Here is a 21,820-nt window from a genome sequence, read left to right on the forward strand (position 1 = left end):
TTTTTATGAATAAAATTCCCCTAATAATTCTTTTCATAAATAATTTTATATAAAAAATTCACTCAAATAAATTTTTATTACTAATTCTATGCAAATTTTTTATAAATAAAATTTCCCTAAAATTTTATATTAATTAATCACCCCTTATTTTATTTAAATTTACCCCTAAATTTAAATTTTTCATATTAATTCAATAAAATTATTATTTTTTTCTAAAAAAAAATCATTTTTCCCCCAAATCAAAGCTTTTTTCTCATTTTTTTTTTTATTTATTATTGACGCTAATGCACAACTTAACTTATTATTATAGGTTTATTAAATATATTTAATTTTAATATAAATCAACTATTATTAAAAATTTACTAAATTAATTCAATAAATTTTAAATATTAATAATTCCATATAAATTCTTTCCATAAATAATTTTATATAAAAAAATTCACTCAAATAAATTTTTATTACTAATTCAATACAAATTTTTTATAAATAAAATTTCCCTAAAATTTTATATTAATTAATTACCCCTTATTTTATTTAAATTTACCCCTAAATTTAAATTTTTCATATTAATTCAATAAAATTATTATTTTTTTCTAAAAAAAAATCATTTTCCCCCCAAATCAAAGCTTTTTTCTCATTTTTTTTTTTATTTATTATTGACGCTAATGCACAACTTAACTTATTATTATAGGTTTATTAAATATATTTAAACCCAATAAATTTTATTAAAAATTTTTCATTTATTTTACTTCTCATAATAAAATTTAAACTCAATATTAAATTAATTAACTATAAAATAATTTAATTAAATTATTCACTTTCTCTTTTTTTTTTTTTTTTCCAATAAAATAAATATTATTATGTATTATATATATATATATATATATATATATATATATATATATATATATATATATATATATATATATATATATATATATATATATATATATATATATATATATATATATATATATATATATATATATATATATATATATAAATAATTTATATGTATATATACATATATATATATGTATATATTCATATAAATAATTTATATATATATATATGTATATATAATTTAATTATATATATAAATATATATATATAAATAATTTATATATATATATATGCATATATAAATTAATTAAATATATATATATTATATAAATAATTTATATATATATAAATGTATATATAAATGGCATATAATTATATGTATATTGGAATGAATATTATATAGATTAGATGTTTAGAGTAAGAGATTGTTATGTATTTATATAAATGTGATTCATATTAGGATATTATAATTTACACAGATGGTTAAGCATTAAATGTATATATATATATAAATAATTTATATATTATTAAATAATTATATATATATATATTAAAATATTTTAAAAATTAATTAAATAAATATAAATTCTTAATTCTCTTTATATATAATAAAATATTTATAAAAATAAATATATATATATATATATTATTATTATATATATATAAATACCTAACAAATAAATATTTAATATATATTAAATAATTTATATATATATAAATATTTATATAATAAATTATTTATTTATAATTAAATTTATATATTTATAATTGTATGAATATTTATAGGTTATTATGAATTAATTAAATCTGATATAAATGTCTAATAACTAGTTTTACTCTAGGATATATTCATAAATGGATTCATTTTACAAATGTTGATATTATAATTAAATATATAGTATATTATTAAATTATTATTGTTCTGTAGTAAAAAATTTAAAAATTAATATAAATGTATATATTATACATAAATTTATTAGAGATATTTAAATTTAATTAGATATATATAAATAATTTATATATATATAAATATTTAATAAATAAATTATTTATATATATATAAATTAATATATATAAATAAATTTATTAGGAATAATTAAATTTAATTAAATATATATATATATATATAAATAATTTATATATATATATATGTATATATAATTTAATTAAATATATATATATATATATATAAATAATTTATATATATATATATGTATATATAATTTAATTAAATATATATATATATATAAATAATTTATATATATATATATGTATATATAATTTAATTATATATATAAATATATATATATAAATAATTTATATATATATATATGCATATATAAATTAATTAAATATATATATATTATATAAATAATTTATATATATATAAATGTATATATAAATGGCATATAATTATATGTATATTGGAATGAATATTATATAGATTAGATGTTTAGAGTAAGAGATTGTTATGTATTTATATAAATGTGATTCATATTAGGATATTATAATTTACACAGATGGTTAAGCATTAAATGTATATATATATATAAATAATTTATATATTATTAAATAATTATATATATATATATTAAAATATTTTAAAAATTAATTAAATAAATATAAATTCTTAATTCTCTTTATATATAATAAAATATTTATAAAAATAAATATATATATATATATTATTATTATATATATATAAATACCTAATAAATAAATATTTAATATATATTAAATAATTTATATATATATAAATATTTATATAATAAATTATTTATTTATAATTAAATTTATATATTTATAATTGTATGAATATTTATAGGTTATTATGAATTAATTAAATCTGATATAAATGTCTAATAACTAGTTTTACTCTAGGATATATTCATAAATGGATTCATTTTACAAATGTTGATATTATAATTAAATATATAGTATATTATTAAATTATTATTGTTCTGTAGTAAAAAATTTAAAAATTAATATAAATGTATATATTATACATAAATTTATTAGAGATATTTAAATTTAATTAGATATATATAAATAATTTATATATATATAAATATTTAATGAATAAATTATTTATATATATATAAATAATTTATATATATATAAATATTTAATAAATAAATTATTTATATATATATAAATTAATATTATTCAATAAATTATTTATATATATATATTATAAATATTTATTAATATAAATTATTTATATATATATATAAATATTTATTAATATAAATTATTTATATATATATATATACCAAAATTAAAATTCTAAATTTCGTTTTTTTCTATATTTTCTATTTTACAAAAAAATTCATACTAATATCTTTACTTATCAATAACGTTCAATAAGTAATAAAAATTTTAGAATGAAAATCTCCCTCAAATTACAAAAAAATCTAGAAAATCCCCCCTAAATTCAATTTTTGTATAAATTTCCCCCTGAAATTTAAATAAAAATTATTTTCTATGAGAATTCTTCTTTAATTTATTTTCTCCATAATAATTCTTTTAAATTCAATTTTTATATAAATTTCCCCCCAAAATTTAAATAAAAATTATTTTCTATAAGAATTCTTCTTTAATTTATTTTCTCCATAATAATTCTTTAAAATTCAATTTTTGTATAAATTTCCCCCTAAAATTTATATAAAAATTATTTTCTATAAGAATTCTTCTTTAATTTATTTTCTCCATAATAATTCTTTAAAATTCAATTTTTGTATAAATTTCCCCCTAAAATTTAGATAAAAATTATTTTCTATAAGAATTCTTCTTTAATTTATTTTCTCCATAATAATTCTTTAAAATTCAATTTTTATATAAATTTTCCTCTAAAATTTAAATAAAAATTATTTTCTATAAAAATTCTTCTTTAATTTATTTTATTCCATAATAATTCTTTAAAATTCAATTTTTGTATAAATTTCCCCCTAAAATTTAAATAAAAATTATTTTCTATAAGAATTCTTCTTTAATTTATTTTCTCTATAATAATTCTTTAAAATTCAATTTTTATATAAATTTTCCCCTGAAATTTAAATAAAAATTATTTCCTATAAGAATTTCTCTTTAATTTATTTTCTCCATAATAATTCTTTAAAATTCAATTTTTATATAAATTTCCCCCTGAAATTTTAATAAAAATTATTTTCTATAAGAATTCTTCTTTAATTTATTTTCTCTATAATAATTCTTTAAAATTCAATTTTTGTATAAATTTTCCTCTGAAATTTAAATAAAAATTATTTCCTATAAGAATTTCTCTTTAATTTGTTTTCTCCATAATAATTCTTTAAAATTCAATTTTTGTATAAATTTCCCCCTGAAATTTTAATAAAAATTATTTCCTATAAGAATTTCTCTTTAATTTGTTTTCTCCATAATAATTCTTTAAAATTCAATTTTTGTATAAATTTTCCTCTGAAATTTAAATAAAAATTATTTCCTATAAGAATTTCTCTTTAATTTGTTTTCTCCATAATAATTCTTTAAAATTCAATTTTTATATAAATTTCCCCCTGAAATTTTAATAAAAATTATTTTCTATAAGAATTCTTCTTTAATTTATTTTCTCTATAATAATTCTTTAAAATTCAATTTTTGTATAAATTTTCCTCTGAAATTTAAATAAAAATTATTTCCTATAAGAATTTCTCTTTAATTTATTTTCTCCATAATAATTCTTTAAAATTCAATTTTTGTATAAATTTCCCCCTGAAATTTTAATAAAAATTATTTCCTATAAGAATTTCTCTTTAATTTGTTTTCTCCATAATAATTCTTTAAAATTCAATTTTTATATAAATTCCCCTCTGAAATTTGAATAAAAATTATTTTCTATAAAAATTCTTCTTTAATTTATTTTCTCCATAATAATTCTTTAAAATTCAATTTTTATATAAATTTTCCTCTAAAATTTAAATAAAAATTATTTTCTATAAAAATTCTTCTTTAATTTATTTTATTCCATAATAATTCTTTAAAATTCAATTTTTGTATAAATTTCCCCCTAAAATTTAAATAAAAATTATTTTCTATAAGAATTCTTCTTTAATTTATTTTCTCTATAATAATTCTTTAAAATTCAATTTTTATATAAATTTTCCCCTGAAATTTAAATAAAAATTATTTCCTATAAGAATTTCTCTTTAATTTATTTTCTCCATAATAATTCTTTAAAATTCAATTTTTATATAAATTCCCCCCTGAAATTTTAATAAAAATTATTTTCTATAAGAATTCTTCTTTAATTTATTTTCTCTATAATAATTCTTTAAAATTCAATTTTTGTATAAATTTCCCCCTGAAATTTTAATAAAAATTATTTCCTATAAGAATTTCTCTTTAATTTGTTTTCTCCATAATAATTCTTTAAAATTCAATTTTTGTATAAATTTTCCTCTGAAATTTAAATAAAAATTATTTCCTATAAGAATTTCTCTTTAATTTGTTTTCTCCATAATAATTCTTTAAAATTCAATTTTTGTATAAATTTCCCCCTGAAATTTTAATAAAAATTATTTCCTATAAGAATTTCTCTTTAATTTGTTTTCTCCATAATAATTCTTTAAAATTCAATTTTTGTATAAATTTTCCTCTGAAATTTAAATAAAAATTATTTCCTATAAGAATTTCTCTTTAATTTGTTTCCTCCATAATAATTCTTTAAAATTCAATTTTTATATAAATTCCCCTCTGAAATTTGAATAAAAATTATTTTCTATAAGAATTCTTCTTTAATTTATTTTCTCTATAATAATTCTTTAAAATTCAATTTTTATATAAATTTTCCTCTGAAATTTAAATAAAAATTATTTCCTATAAGAATTTCTCTTTAATTTGTTTTCTCCATAATAATTCTTTAAAATTCAATTTTTGTATAAATTTCCCCCTGAAATTTTAATAAAAATTATTTCCTATAAGAATTTCTCTTTAATTTGTTTTCTCCATAATAATTCTTTAAAATTCAATTTTTGTATAAATTTTCCTCTGAAATTTAAATAAAAATTATTTCCTATAAGAATTTCTCTTTAATTTATTTTCTCCATAATAATTCTTTAAAATTCAATTTTTATATAAATTTCCCCCTGAAATTTTGATAAAAATTATTTTCTATAAGAATTCTTCTTTAATTTATTTTCTCTATAATAATTCTTTAAAATTCAATTTTTGTATAAATTTTCCTCTGAAATTTAAATAAAAATTATTTCCTATAAGAATTTCTCTTTAATTTGTTTTCTCCATAATAATTCTTTAAAATTCAATTTTTGTATAAATTTCCCCCTGAAATTTTAATAAAAATTATTTCCTATAAGAATTTCTCTTTAATTTGTTTTCTCCATAATAATTCTTTAAAATTCAATTTTTGTATAAATTTTCCTCTGAAATTTAAATAAAAATTATTTCCTATAAGAATTTCTCTTTAATTTGTTTTCTCCATAATAATTCTTTAAAATTCAATTTTTATATAAATTCCCCTCTGAAATTTGAATAAAAATTATTTTCTATAAAAATTCTTCTTTAATTTATTTTCTCCATAATAATTCTTTAAAATTCAATTTTTATATAAATTTCCCCCTGAAATTTTAATAAAAATTATTTTCTATAAGAATTCTTCTTTAATTTATTTTCTCTATAATAATTCTTTAAAATTCAATTTTTATATAAATTTCCCCCTGAAATTTAAATAAAAATTATTTTCTATAAAAATTCTTCTTTAATTTATTATCTCCATAATAATTCTTTAAAATTCAATTTTTATATAAATTTTCCTCTGAAATTTAAATAAAAATTATTTTCTATAAGAATTCTTCTTTAATTTATTTTCTATATAATAATTCTTTAAAATTCAATTTTTATATAAATTTTCCCCTGAAATTTAAATAAAAATTATTTTCTATAAGAATTCTTCTTTAATTTATTTTCTCTATAATAATTCTTTAAAATTCAATTTTTGTATAAATTTTCCTCTGAAATTTGAATAAAAATTATTTTCTATAAGAATTCTTCTTTAATTTATTTTCTCCATAATAATTCTTTAAAATTCAATTTTTGTATAAATTTTCCCCTGAAATTTAAATAAAAATTATTTTCTATAAGAATTCTTCTTTAATTTATTTTCTCTATAATAATTCTTTAAAATTCAATTTTTATATAAATTTTCCCCTGAAATTTAAATAAAAATTATTTTCTATAAGAATTCTTCTTTAATTTATTTTCTCTATAATAATTCTTTAAAATTCAATTTTTGTATAAATTTTCCTCTGAAATTTGAATAAAAATTATTTTCTATAAGAATTCTTCTTTAATTTATTTTCTCCATAATAATTCTTTAAAATTCAATTTTTGTATAAATTTTCCCCTGAAATTTAAATAAAAATTATTTTCTATAAGAATTCTTCTTTAATTTATTTTCTCTATAATAATTATTTAAAATTCAATTTTTGTATAAATTTTCCTCTGAAATTTGAATAAAAATTATTTTCTATAAGAATTCTTCTTTAATTTATTCTCTCTATAATAATTCTTTAAAATTCAATTTTTATATAAATTTTCCTCTGAAATTTAAATAAAAATTATTTTCTATAAGAATTTCTCTTTAATTTATTTTCTCCATAATAATTCTTTTAAATTCAATTTTTGTATAAATTTCCCCCTAAAATTTAAATAAAAATTATTTTCTATAAGAATTTCTTTTTAATTTATTATCACCATAATAATTCTTTAAAATTCAATTTTTGTATAAATTTTCCTCTGAAATTTGAATAAAAATTATTTTCTATAAGAATTCTTCTTTAATTTATTTTCTATATAATAATTCTTTAAAATTCAATTTTTATATAAATTTCCCCCTGAAATTTAAATAAAAATTATTTTCTATAAGAATTCTTCTTTAATTTATTTTCTCTATAATAATTCTTTAAAATTCAATTTTTGTATAAATTTTCCTCTGAAATTTGAATAAAAATTATTTTCTATAAGAATTCTTCTTTAATTTATTTTCTCCATAATAATTCTTTAAAATTCAATTTTTGTATAAATTTTCCTCTGAAATTTAAATAAAAATTATTTCCTATAAGAATTTCTTTTTAATTTATTATCACCATAATAATTCTTTAAAATTCAATTTTTGTATAAATTTTCCTCTGAAATTTGAATAAAAATTATTTTCTATAAGAATTCTTCTTTAATTTATTTTCTTTATAATAATTCTTTAAAATTCAATTTTTATATAAATTTTCCCCTGAAATTTAAATAAAAATTATTTTCTATAAGAATTCTTCTTTAATTTATTTTCTCTATAATAATTCTTTAAAATTCAATTTTTGTATAAATTTTCCTCTGAAATTTGAATAAAAATTATTTTCTATAAGAATTCTTCTTTAATTTATTTTCTCCATAATAATTCTTTAAAATTCAATTTTTGTATAAATTTTCCTCTGAAATTTAAATAAAAATTATTTCCTATAAGAATTTCTCTTTAATTTGTTTTCTCCATAATAATTCTTTAAAATTCAATTTTTGTATAAATTTCCCCCTAAAATTTAAATAAAAATTATTTTCTATAAGAATTCTTCTTTAATTTATTTTCTCTATAATAATTCTTTTAAATTCAATTTTTGTATAAATTTTCCTCTGAAATTTAGATAAAAATTATTTTCTATAAAAATCTCTCTTTAACTCTATAATAATTATTATAAACTTATATAAATAAGCTAAATTTAAGCTTTTAGGTTCATACCCTAAATATAGAAAAATCTTTTATATAAGTAAAATGCCTGAATAAAGGATTATTTTGATGTAATAAAAATGTGTTAAAAAATCACTTTTGCTAAATTTTTATTAATAAATTTTATTTATTTATTATTATCATACAAATATATTTATATTCATTAAATTAATTAATTCCATAAAATTCAAAATTTTATATGCGTAAAACACTTGAATATATTTAAATTTATAATTTATAATTAAAATTTTTAATATAATTAATTTTTAAAATTAAAACTAAATATAAATTAATTATTAATAAACTTTATTATTTATTTAAATTTATTAAGTTTAATAATTCTCTCCTTACTTATCCCCAATTTATTTTTTATATGAATATTTTTAGAAATTTCCTCTATATTATACACTATTTATTTAAATATTAATTCTTTAAAAATTTATAGAATTATATATTTTATAATTTCTTCAATAACTTCTATTTTAATTATTTACAGATTTTTAAATAAAACATTTAATTTATATATTAATTTTATTTTATTATTTAGCTTATGATTAAAATTAGGATTATACCCCTTAAATAGATGAATAAACTTTTTAATAAAAAAAATCAATTTTAATTCATTAATTTTATTATTAACAATTATTAAATGTATCCCTATTTTTATATTTTTAAATTTTATTAAATTTAATTTTATTATTTTATTTTTATTAATTTCCTTTATACTACCCCCAGTAATTTTTTCAATAAATACCTCATCCTTTACTCTTTTAATAAATTATTCATCCATATATAATATTCCTTTATTATTAATCTTTTCCTATATAAATTTTAATATTATAATCATTTATATAACCATTTATATAACTTCAACTCTTATAATCTTACTTATACTTAAAAAATTAAATCTTTATTACAAAAACTCTTTAAATTTAAGATTAAATTATAAAAATAAAATATTTTATAATTTAATAATATTCAAATACTCCCAACTTCCCCCATTTTTACCATTTATTATTAAATGAAATTTAATTGATCTTATATTATCAAATAATTATATAATTATATTATCCATATTAATTATCTTTTCTAGATTATTAATAACCTTTAATTATTTAAATTTTAATAATAACAATTTTTTTTTAACAAATTCTAAAATTAGACATAAAATTAATTTATTTGATTATTCTAATTTTAATACTATATTTATTATATATTTTTCATTTTTAACATTTACTTTAATTTTTACCTTTTCATTTATAAACTAAATTTATAATTTTTTAATTTCTTTAAATTTGCAATTTAATATTTTTTATAAACTATATAAATAAAGATTTTAAGTTAATAAAACTTAAAACCTTCAAAGTTTTATATAAATATATATTTAACTTAATTATTTAAATCTTAATTTAATATTAGAAAATTTATTTTCATAAATAAATTTACAGTTTACTCCTTTTATCAGGCATAATATTTCTAAATAAAATTTATTACCAAAAATGATTTTATTCAACTAACCATAAAAATATTGGAATACTTTATTTTATCTTTGCTATATGATCAGGGATAATCGGAGCATCTTTAAGTATAATTATTCGTATAGAATTAAGAACACCTGGAAGATGAATTAATAACGACCAAATTTATAATACTATTGTAACTTCACATGCTTTTATTATAATTTTTTTTATAGTTATACCATTTATAATTGGGGGGTTTGGAAATTGATTAGTACCACTAATAATTGGGGCTCCTGATATAGCTTTCCCACGTATAAATAATATAAGATTTTGATTATTAATTCCTTCATTATTTATACTTATAATAAGAAGAACTTTATCTACAGGATCAGGAACAGGTTGAACTATTTACCCTCCCCTATCTTCAATTATATATCACTCATCCTTTTCTGTTGATTTTACTATTTTTTCTTTACATATTGCAGGTATTTCTTCTATTATAGGTGCTATTAATTTTATTGTTTCAATTATATTAATAAAAAATATTTCACTTAATATAAATCAAATCCCCTTATTTCCTTGATCAGTTAAAATTACTGCTATTTTACTTCTTCTTTCTCTCCCTGTTTTAGCAGGTGCTATTACTATACTATTAACAGACCGAAATTTAAATACATCTTTTTTTGATCCTTCCGGAGGAGGAGACCCTATTCTTTATCAACATTTATTCTGATTTTTTGGTCATCCTGAAGTTTATATTTTAATTCTCCCCGGATTTGGATTAATTTCACATATTATTTTTAACGAAAGAGGAAAAAAAGAAATTTTCGGAAATTTAGGAATAATTTATGCTATATTAGGAATTGGATTTTTAGGATTTATTGTATGAGCTCATCACATATTTACTGTAGGATTAGATGTTGATACACGAGCATATTTTACATCTGCCACTATAATTATTGCTGTACCAACAGGAATTAAAGTATTTAGATGAATTGCTACTTATTGTGGGTCAAAAATTAAAATAAACCCATCAATTATATGATCTTTAGGATTTATCTTCTTATTTACATTAGGGGGATTAACTGGAATTATATTATCAAATTCTTCTATTGATATTATACTTCATGATACATATTATGTAATTGGTCATTTCCACTATGTTTTATCTATGGGTGCAGTATTTGCAATTATTGCAAGATTAATTCATTGATACCCCCTATTCACTGGACTTACACTAAATAAAAAACTATTAAATATTCAATTTACTATAATATTTCTTGGAGTAAACATAACTTTTTTCCCACAACACTTCTTAGGATTAATGGGAATACCTCGACGATATTCAGATTACCCAGATGCTTACTATTGTTGAAATTTAATTTCATCAATTGGTTCATTAATTGCTTTTAATAGAATAATTTTATTAATCTTTATTATTTTAGAGAGATTAATTATAAAACGTTTAATTATATTTAAATATTTCCAATCATCTTTAGAGTGATTACAAAATTACCCCCCTTATAGACATTCATATAACGAACTTCCTATTATTATTTTTAAATTTTAATATGGCAGAATAGTGTAATGAATTTAAGTCTCATAAATAAAATTAATAATTTTTATTAAAATTTATTTACATAATAAATATAGCTACATGAAATATATATTCTTTCCAAGATCCTAACTCTCCATTTGCTGATAATTTATTTTATTTTTATAATTTTACAATAATTATCCTAACAATAATTACTATTTCTACTATATATATAATAATTTTTATTTTAAATAATAAATATTTAAATTTAAATTTATTAAAAAATCATAATATTGAAATTTTATGAACTATCACTCCTATAATTATACTTTTAATTATTTCAATCCCTTCTCTTAAAACTCTTTATTTTATTGATGAATTATGAAACCCTACATATTTTACTATTAAATCAATTGGCCATCAATGATATTGAAGTTATGAATATCCTGAATTTTCTAATTTTATATTTGACTCTTATATAATTAAATCAATTGAAAATATTAATCAATTTCGTTTATTAGATGTTGATAATCGAGCAGTTATTCCTTATAAAATTCCTATCCGATTACTAGTATCTTCTATAGATGTAATTCACTCATGAACTATCCCAACTATAGGAATTAAAATAGATGCCTCACCAGGTCGAATTAATCAAATATCTTTAATTTCTTTACGACCTGGAATATTTTTTGGACAATGTTCTGAAATTTGTGGTGCATACCATAGATTTATACCTATTGTTATTGAAAGAACAAATTATTTTAATTTTATTAATTGAATTAATAAAAATAATTAAAGAATTAGTTAAATTTTATAACATTAAATTGTCATTTTAAAATTATTATAGTAATACTCTTTCATTAGGTGTCTGAAAGAAAGAAATGGTCTCTTAAACCAAAATATAGTAGTTAATCGTCTACTTCTAATGATTTTATTCTTTTATCCCTCAAATAAGACCTATATATTGACTTTTACTTTTCTTTTTTATACTTATAATTATATATATATATATTTCAATTTTATATTTTTCTCCTTTTTCATTTTCACCAACTACTCATACTAATTTAAATAATTTTAAATTAATAAAAAAAACTATTAAATTTTAAATGTTAACAAATTTATTTTCAATTTTTGACCCTTCTACAAATAAATTTTTATCTTTAAATTGATTAATTTTATTTTTTCCTTTAATATTAATAAATTGACCTTATTGATTATCACCCTCACGAATTAATATCTTTTGATTAAACTTCTACAAAAAAATTTTTCAAGAATTTTTTAATTTAACAAAAAAAAAATTTTCATCAAACTTGATTATTTTTTTAACTATTATAATTATATTTTTAAAATTAAATTTATTAAGTTTAATACCTTATATTTTTACCCCATCAAGACATTTATCTATTAATCTTTCTTTATCCCTAAGATTATGAATAAGATTTATATTATTTGGATGATTAAATAACACTAATAAAATATTCATTCATCTTCTACCCATAAACACACCAGGACCTTTAATAATTTTTATAATTTTAATTGAATCTATTAGAAATTTTATTCGACCATGAACTCTTGCAATTCGACTATCTGCTAATATATTAGCAGGACATTTACTTTTATCCTTATTAGGAACAACTTTAGAAAATATACCTTATATATTAATTCTTTTTTTTATCCAAAATTTATTAATAATTTTAGAAATTTCAGTTTCTATTATTCAATCCTATGTATTTTCTATTTTAACTTTATTGTATTTTAATGAATCTAATTAAATGAAAATATCTCATCACCACCCATTTCATATAGTAACTTTAAGACCCTGACCTTTAATAACTTCATGAAGAATTTTAAATTTGTTATTAAGAACTATTTATTGATTTAATTCTTCTAACTTCAATATTACTATATTTAATTTATTAATTCTATTTTTAATTCTATACCAATGATGACGAGATATTATTCGAGAAAGAACAATACAAGGATGTCATACATTAAGTGTTTTAAAATTATTAAAATTTGGAATAATTTTATTTATTATTTCAGAATTATTTTTTTTTATTTCTTTTTTTTGAACTTACCTTCATTCAGCAATCTCCCCAAGAATTGAAATTGGTATAATATGACCACCTAAAAATATTATTATATTTAACCCTTATGATATCCCCCTTTTAAACTCAATTATTTTAATTTCTTCGGGATTTACTATTACATGAAGACATAATTTATTAGTTAAAAACAAAAAAAAATCTATAACACCATTAATTTTTACAATTCTACTAGGCATGTATTTTTCCTCTATTCAAATAATTGAATATATAGAAGCCCCTTTTACTTTTAACGATGGAATTTTTGGATCAATTTTTTTTATATCTACAGGATTTCATGGCCTCCATGTATTATTAGGTATCATTTTTTTAAGAACAAGATTAATTCGAATATATTTAAACCACTTTTCTAAAATTCATCATTTTCATTTTGAAGCGGCTACATGATATTGACATTTTGTTGATATTATTTGACTTATTCTTTATATCCTAATTTATTGATGAATATATTAATATATATAATATATATATATATATATATATATATATATATAGTATAAATAATTACATTTAATTTCCAATTAAAAGATTTAATTAAATAATATATATAATTTTTAATATCTTTATATTTTTTATCTTTATATTTATTATTATCTCTTTAATTATTTTAATTAATTTTTTTTTTTCAATAATTATAAATAAAGATCGAGAAAAAATTACACCATTTGAATGTGGATTTGACCCTATTACTAGAGCACGATTACCATTTTCAATTAATTTTTATATTATAACTCTAATATTTCTTATTTTTGATGTAGAAATTATTCTAATTTTACCAATTTTAAAATTACTTAATAATCTTTCAATTTTATCTATTTATACTTTTTTCACTTTTCTTTTAATTTTAATTATTAGGCTATGAATTGAATGAACTTGTAACTTATTTAAATGAATCCATTAATTTATATATAGTAATTTTTACATTTAATTTCGACTTAAAAAAAAGAAATTTATTTTTCTTATATAAACAGGATATTAGTTAATATTATATATATAACATTAAATTTGCTTTTTAAAATTAAATTATTTATATCTTTTAATTGAAACCAAAATTTAGGTAAATTATTGTTAATAATTTTTTTGAGACTAATATCTCCAATTAAAGAAATATAAATTTAGAACTTCTAATTCTTTTAATATGGTTTAATCATAAATATTTCTAAATTTATATAATTTAAAAAAAATATTATAATTTCAATATAAAATTAACTATTAAGTTTATAAATTTATTTAAAAATTTTTAATTATCTTAATATTTTCAATATTAAACTTTTTATTAAGCTATTTAAATAATTATAAATAAATAAAATAAAAATTAATAACACTCTATAAAATTTTATCAACTTTATTATATGAATTGAATATAATCATCTATTCATCAATGGGTACACCTTCTGTAAATAAAATATTTTTTTTATATTTACACCTAAAATTTTATCTATTCATTTCTCATTGAATTTCTCATATGTTAATATAAATTTTAAAAAATTTAAATAAATTATTTTATAAAAAAAAATTGAATAAAATATTCTCATAATGAAATTTAAATAACTAAAATTTATTAACTTCTTACATCTAAAATGAAATCTAAAGGTTACTATTCATCTAAGAATATATATTATTATTAAAACTAATTTATCATTTTCTGTAATTATACAAGTAAAATAATTAATTAACCTTAAATAAAAATACCCAAAAAAAATTACTAATAATATTATAAAAAATTTACAAAAAATTATAAATTTACCATCTCCTACATATTGGTATCTATAAATCCCTATATATATTTCAAAAAATAATTTTATAATTCGAACTCTATAATTAATTGTTAAAACTGTTGAAATCATTAAAATATAAATTATTAATTTATTTAATCTTCTTACTATTATAAATTCTAAAATTAAATCTTTTGAATAAAACCCAGAAATAAATGGAAAACCACTTAAATTCATAAAAGAAAAAATAAATACAACACTCTTTAAAGGAGTTATTCTTATTACACCTTTAAATTTACGTAAATCTTGCCTTCCTAAAGATGTATGAATATACCCCCCAACACATATAAATATTAAAGATTTAAAAAAAGCATGAATTAATAAATGATAAAACCCTAAATTTACTATACCTAACCCTAAAATTCTTATTATAAACCCTAATTGTCTTAAAGTTGAAAGAGCAATTACTTTTTTTAAATTATATTCATAATTTGCTATTAACCCAGCCATAAACATTGTTAAACTAGAAATAATAATAATATATCTTTTCACTTCAATTAAAATAAATTTATTATACCGAATTATTAAATAAATACCAGCAGTAACCAAAGTAGAAGAATGTACTAAAGAAGAAATAGGAGTAGGGGCAGTTATAGCAGCAGGTAATCAAGCCGAAAAAGGTAATTGAGCACTTTTTGTAATTATTAAAATTAACATTAAAATTATTATAATTAATCTTATTCTATATAATATTAAATTTCAAGAACCTAAAAATGATGATATTCTAATTAATATTAATAACCCAACATCTCCTAATCGATTACAAAGAATAGTTAATATCCCTGAATTATAAGAATTCTTATTTTGATAATAAATTACTAAACAATAAGAAATTAAACCTAACCCATCTCATCCTAATAAAATTCTTAAAATCCTTGGACTTAAAATTATTAAACATATTGAAAAAATAAATAATAATAATAAATATTTAAATCGATTAATATATATATCCCCATTTATATAATTTATTCTATAAAATATAATAAAAAAAGAAATAATTAAAACAACTCCTATATATATTAAACCTATATAATCTAAATAAATTATATAATTAAATTTTATTCTACTTAATATAAAAATTGTTCACTCTAAAATTATTATTATATTATATATATATATATATATACTTATTAAAATAAAAAATATACCTAAAAAAAATATAATCACCCCATAAACTATTAATTCATAAATAATTTAAAGTTATTATACATCTTTGAAACCACAATTCAAAATTTTTTTCTTAAACTATTTAAATTAAAAAAAAATTAAATCCAAAAATATAATATTTAAAGGTAATCAATGTAAAATTAATACAATATAATTAATTATTTTACTTCTTTTAATTTTTAAATAATAATTTAATTCCCCATGTTGGACATAACAAAATAAATATAATGAATAAATAAATCTAAAAAAACAAAAAAAAATTATAACAATTATTAAATACTCTATTCATATTATTAACCCTACTAATAATATAATTTCTCCCACTAAATTTAATGACACTGGGGCAGATATATTTGAAGAACATAATAAAAATCATATTATTCTTATTTTAGGTATATAATTTATTAATCCTTTATTAATTAATATTAAACGTCTATTAGTTTCTTGATAACAAATATTTACTAAAAAAAATAAACCAGAAGAACATAACCCATGAGCAATTATAATAATATACCTCCCAATTACTCTAATTTTAAAAAATGTTAACATTCTTCTAATTAAAATTCCTATATGAACAACTGATGAATAAGCAACTAAAATTTTTATATCTAATTGGCGTAAACATAACCCCCTCAAAATAACTCTGCCTAATAAACTAATTATTATTATATAAAATTTTATATTTATAAATAAATAATAAAATATAATTACTATTTGTAATAAACCATAAGTTCCTAATTTTAATAAAATTGAAGCTAAAATTATTGAACTATATACTGGGGCTTCAACATGAGCCTTTAATAACCACCCATGAAATATATATATAGGAATCTTTACTAAAAAAGTTCCTATTATAAATATAAAAAAATAACTTCTTATTTTAATTTTTTTTAATTCTACTATTATTATTAAATCTAATATTAATTCATTTATAATTAAAAATAAAAAAATTAAAAAAGGTAAAGAAAAAAATATTGTATAAAATATTATAAAATAAGCAGCTTCCAACCGTTTTTCCCCTAACCCCCATTTAATAATTATAAAAAAAATTAAAATTAACCTTACTTCAAATATAAAATAAAATAATAATAATTGAATTCTTATAAAAAATATTATTAAAATAATTAATAAAACTAAATGTATTTTTATACATAATAAAATATTCTTATCTATTAAAAATAAAAAAATAATACCAAAAATTCATAAACTTAGTATAATTAATATAAATGAATAATTATTTAACCTAAATAATCTACTTATTATAGAAAAATTTACAATAAAATTATATTTAAAAAAAATTTTTACTGTTAAAAATATTAACACACATCTAATAAAATTTTTTAATAAACTTATTTTTATAAATTTATTTTTAAATAATATTAAATATAAATAAGTAATAATTAAAATTTCTACTATCATTTTAAATTTAAAATTTTTATTCTTTGTGAACCATACATATGAACAATTCTAACTATTAAAGAAATACCAATAACTCTTTCACAAACTCCTATAATTAATATATATATAAATATTCAATCATTATTTAAACTGTCAGAAATAATTAAAGTTATAAACAAATAAAATATTAATATATATTCCAATCCAATTAAAAATATTAAAAAATTCTCTATAAATATAAAAATTATTAATAAAATTAATAAAACTATTACTAAATAATAATTATTTAAATAAATCAATTTAGCTAAATAATTTAAAATAAAATATTAATTTTGTAAATTAAGTATGAAAATTTTTTCTTTAGCTTAAACTTCAAGAAAATTAACCTTAATATCTTTAATCCCCAAAATTAATATTCTATTTAAACTATTTCTTGAATTCAATGAACAGTTCTTATGAATTTTTTATTAAATTTATACTTTATATTAATATATATATAATTATTATTATTATATATAATAAAAATATCTCCCCACTAAATTTCATAATAAGCTTAATTTTATTCACTTTAATTTATTTAATTTTAAATTATTTAATTACTCAAAAATCATTATATTGTTTCATAATTTTTATTTCAATAATTAGAGGAAATATAATTATATTCCTTTATTTTACAAGATTAATTAACAATTATTATAATAAATCGTTTAAATCTAACCTAAACTTTATTTGATTTATAGTAATTATATTAATTTTTGTTATATTTTTTTATTATTTTTTTAATTATTCAATTAATATTAAATTTAAAACTTCTAATTCATTATTTATTTACAAAACTTATACATACCCACTTTATAAAGTTACCTTCTTAATAATTTTTTATTTATTAATTACTTTATTATTCTCAATAAAAATTTGTTTATCAAAATATAAACCCTTACGAAAAATTATTAATTAATGAAATTTTCTAAACTATTAAAAAATAATAAAATTTTATCAATTTTCAATTATTCTCTAAATAAATTACCATCCCCCATAAATATTAATATATGATGAAATTTTGGTTCAATTTTAGGATTATTTTTAATTATTCAAATTATTTCAGGTCTATTTTTATCTATACATTATTGCCCTAATATTAATCTTGCTTTTCATAGAACAATTCATATTATAAAAAATGTTAAGTTCGGATGATGAATCCGTCTTATCCATATAAATGGAGCATCTTTCTTTTTTTTTACTATATTTCTTCATATTGCCCGAGGAATTTATTATCACTCTTTCAAATTAGTTAATGTTTGATTAATCGGAGTAATTATTTTAATTATATCAATAGCAACAGCATTCTTAGGTTATGTTTTACCATGAGGACAAATATCTTTTTGAGGAGCTACAGTTATTACTAACTTATTATCAGCCTTACCTTTTATTGGAAAAATATTAGTTGAATGAATTTGAGGAGGATTTTCTATTAATAATGCCACATTAAACCGATTCTATACCTTTCATTTTATTCTCCCATTTATAATTTTATTTTTAGTAATTATCCATCTTTTCTTCTTACATAATTCAGGATCAAATAACCCTATAGGATCCAGAAATAAATTTTACTTAATTTATTTTTCACCTTATTTTCTTATTAAAGATGTACTTGGATATATATTAATTTTATTTCTATTTATTATAGTTACTTTAATTTTTCCTTATAATTTAAGTGACCCAGATAATTTTATTATAGCTAACCCTATAATTACACCTGAACATATTAAACCTGAATGATATTTTTTATTTGCTTACACAATTTTACGAATTATTCCTAATAAATTTGGTGGAGTTCTAGGTTTATTTTCATCTATTTTAATTTTAATATTTATACCTATTTTAAATTATAATAAATTAACTTCAAGAAAATTTTATTTTTTAAGAAAAATTCTTTTTTGAATTTTTATTTTATCTTTTATCATATTAACATGGTTAGGAAGGCAATTAATTGAGCCTCCATTTATTAACTTAAGAATATTATTTACATTAATTTACTTTTTATATTTCATTTTAACCCCCTCACTAAATTATATCTGAGATAAATTAATTTATTAGTTAATAAGCTTTAATAGCATTTATTTTGAAAATATTTTATAGATATAAAACTATCTATTAACTTATATTTATATAAATAATTAATTCCTTTATCCTTAAAATAAATAAAATATATAATAATGATAACGATAAAAATTTCTTTCAACATATTATTATTAATTCATCATAACGAATTCGAGGTAAAACCCCTCGAATTCAAATCACAAAAAATATATGAAAAATTATTCTAACAATAAATTTAAATCTTAATAATTTAAACCCTAAAAACATAATTGTTACTAAAAACCTTATAAAAATAATCCTTAAGTATTCAGATATAAAAATTAAAGCAAATAATCTTCTAAAATACTCTGTATTAAAACCAGAGACTAACTCAGATTCTCCTTCAACTAAATCAAAAGGAGTACGATTTAATTCAATTAATATTCTAACCATAAATATTAAATAAACTGGATAAATTATAATTAAAAATTTAATATTTTCTTGAAATTTTAAAAATTCTAATAAATTAAACCTTTCAACTAATAAAATTAAATTAAAAATAATTAAAAATAATCTTACTTCATAAGAAATTGATTGGGCAACTGAACGAATAGCACCCAATATAGAATAATTAGAATTTGAAGCCCACCCCCCTAATATAATTGGAAAAACCCCTACACTCATTAATCTTAATATAAATAAAATTCCTAAATTTATTGAAAATATATTTACATAAAATGGGTAAACTAACCATAATATTATAGATAAAATTAAAGAAATTATAGGTATAAATATATAATAATTTAAATTAATTTTATCTAAAAAAAATAATTCCTTATTTAATAATTTAATTACATCTCTAAAAGGTTGAAAAATTCCTATAATTAATACTTTATTTGGTCCCTTTCGATTTTGAATAAACCCTAATACTTTTCGTTCAAATAATGTTAAAAAAGCTATACTAATTAATATTATTAAAATTAAAACAATAAAAAAAAATAAATTAAAATATAAATTAAATTTTAATACATAAATTATTATCTGTATACTTATTGCATACTTTATTAAATTCTAAATTTATTACACTAATCTGCCAAAATAATTATTTACATTTATATATATATATATATATATATAATATTAATTATTAAAAATACTTAGTCCTTTCGTACAAAAATATTATTTTACTTTTAAAGATAGAAACCGATCTGGCTTACACCGATCTGAACTCAAATCATGTAAGATTTCAAAAGTCGAACAGACTTAATTTTTAAACTTCTGCATTTAAAATTTATCTTAATTCAACATCGAGGTCATAAACATCTTTATAAATAAGGCCTTCTTAAAGATATTATGCTGTTATCCCTAAGGTAATTTTTCTTATAATTTATAATACAATATCATTTTTATTAACATTAATTTATGATTTCTTAATTTAAAGTTTATTAAATTTAAATATCACCCCAATAAAATAAATTAATAAATTTTCTTATAAATAAATTAAAAACTTTATTAATTTATTAAATTCTATAGGGTCTTATCGTCCCTTAAATTAATTTAAGCATTTTTACTTAAAATTTAATTTCATTATTTAATATTGAAACAGTTTATACTTCATCAACCCTTTCATTCCAGCCTTTAATTAAAAGACAAATGATTATGCTACCTTTGTACAGTCAGTATACTGCAGCTATTTAAAAATTATTCAT

General features: G+C 16.2%; 3 pseudogenes; all 3 read left to right on the forward strand.

Moving 5' to 3' along the window:
* Positions 1 to 10,114: 10,114 nt before the first annotated feature.
* On the forward strand, positions 10,115 to 11,615 carry LOC143364307 (cytochrome c oxidase subunit 1 pseudogene; annotated as a pseudogene).
* LOC143364298 (cytochrome c oxidase subunit 2 pseudogene) lies at positions 11,222 to 14,728 on the forward strand (annotated as a pseudogene).
* Positions 14,729 to 18,395: 3,667 nt separating this feature from the next.
* Positions 18,396 to 21,539, forward strand: LOC143364308 (cytochrome b pseudogene; annotated as a pseudogene).
* The last annotated feature ends 281 nt before the right edge of the window (positions 21,540 to 21,820 follow it).

The sequence above is a fragment of the Halictus rubicundus genome, unplaced genomic scaffold (genome assembly GCF_050948215.1).
Source record: "Halictus rubicundus isolate RS-2024b unplaced genomic scaffold, iyHalRubi1_principal scaffold0436, whole genome shotgun sequence".
NCBI lineage: Eukaryota > Metazoa > Arthropoda > Insecta > Hymenoptera > Halictidae > Halictus > Halictus rubicundus.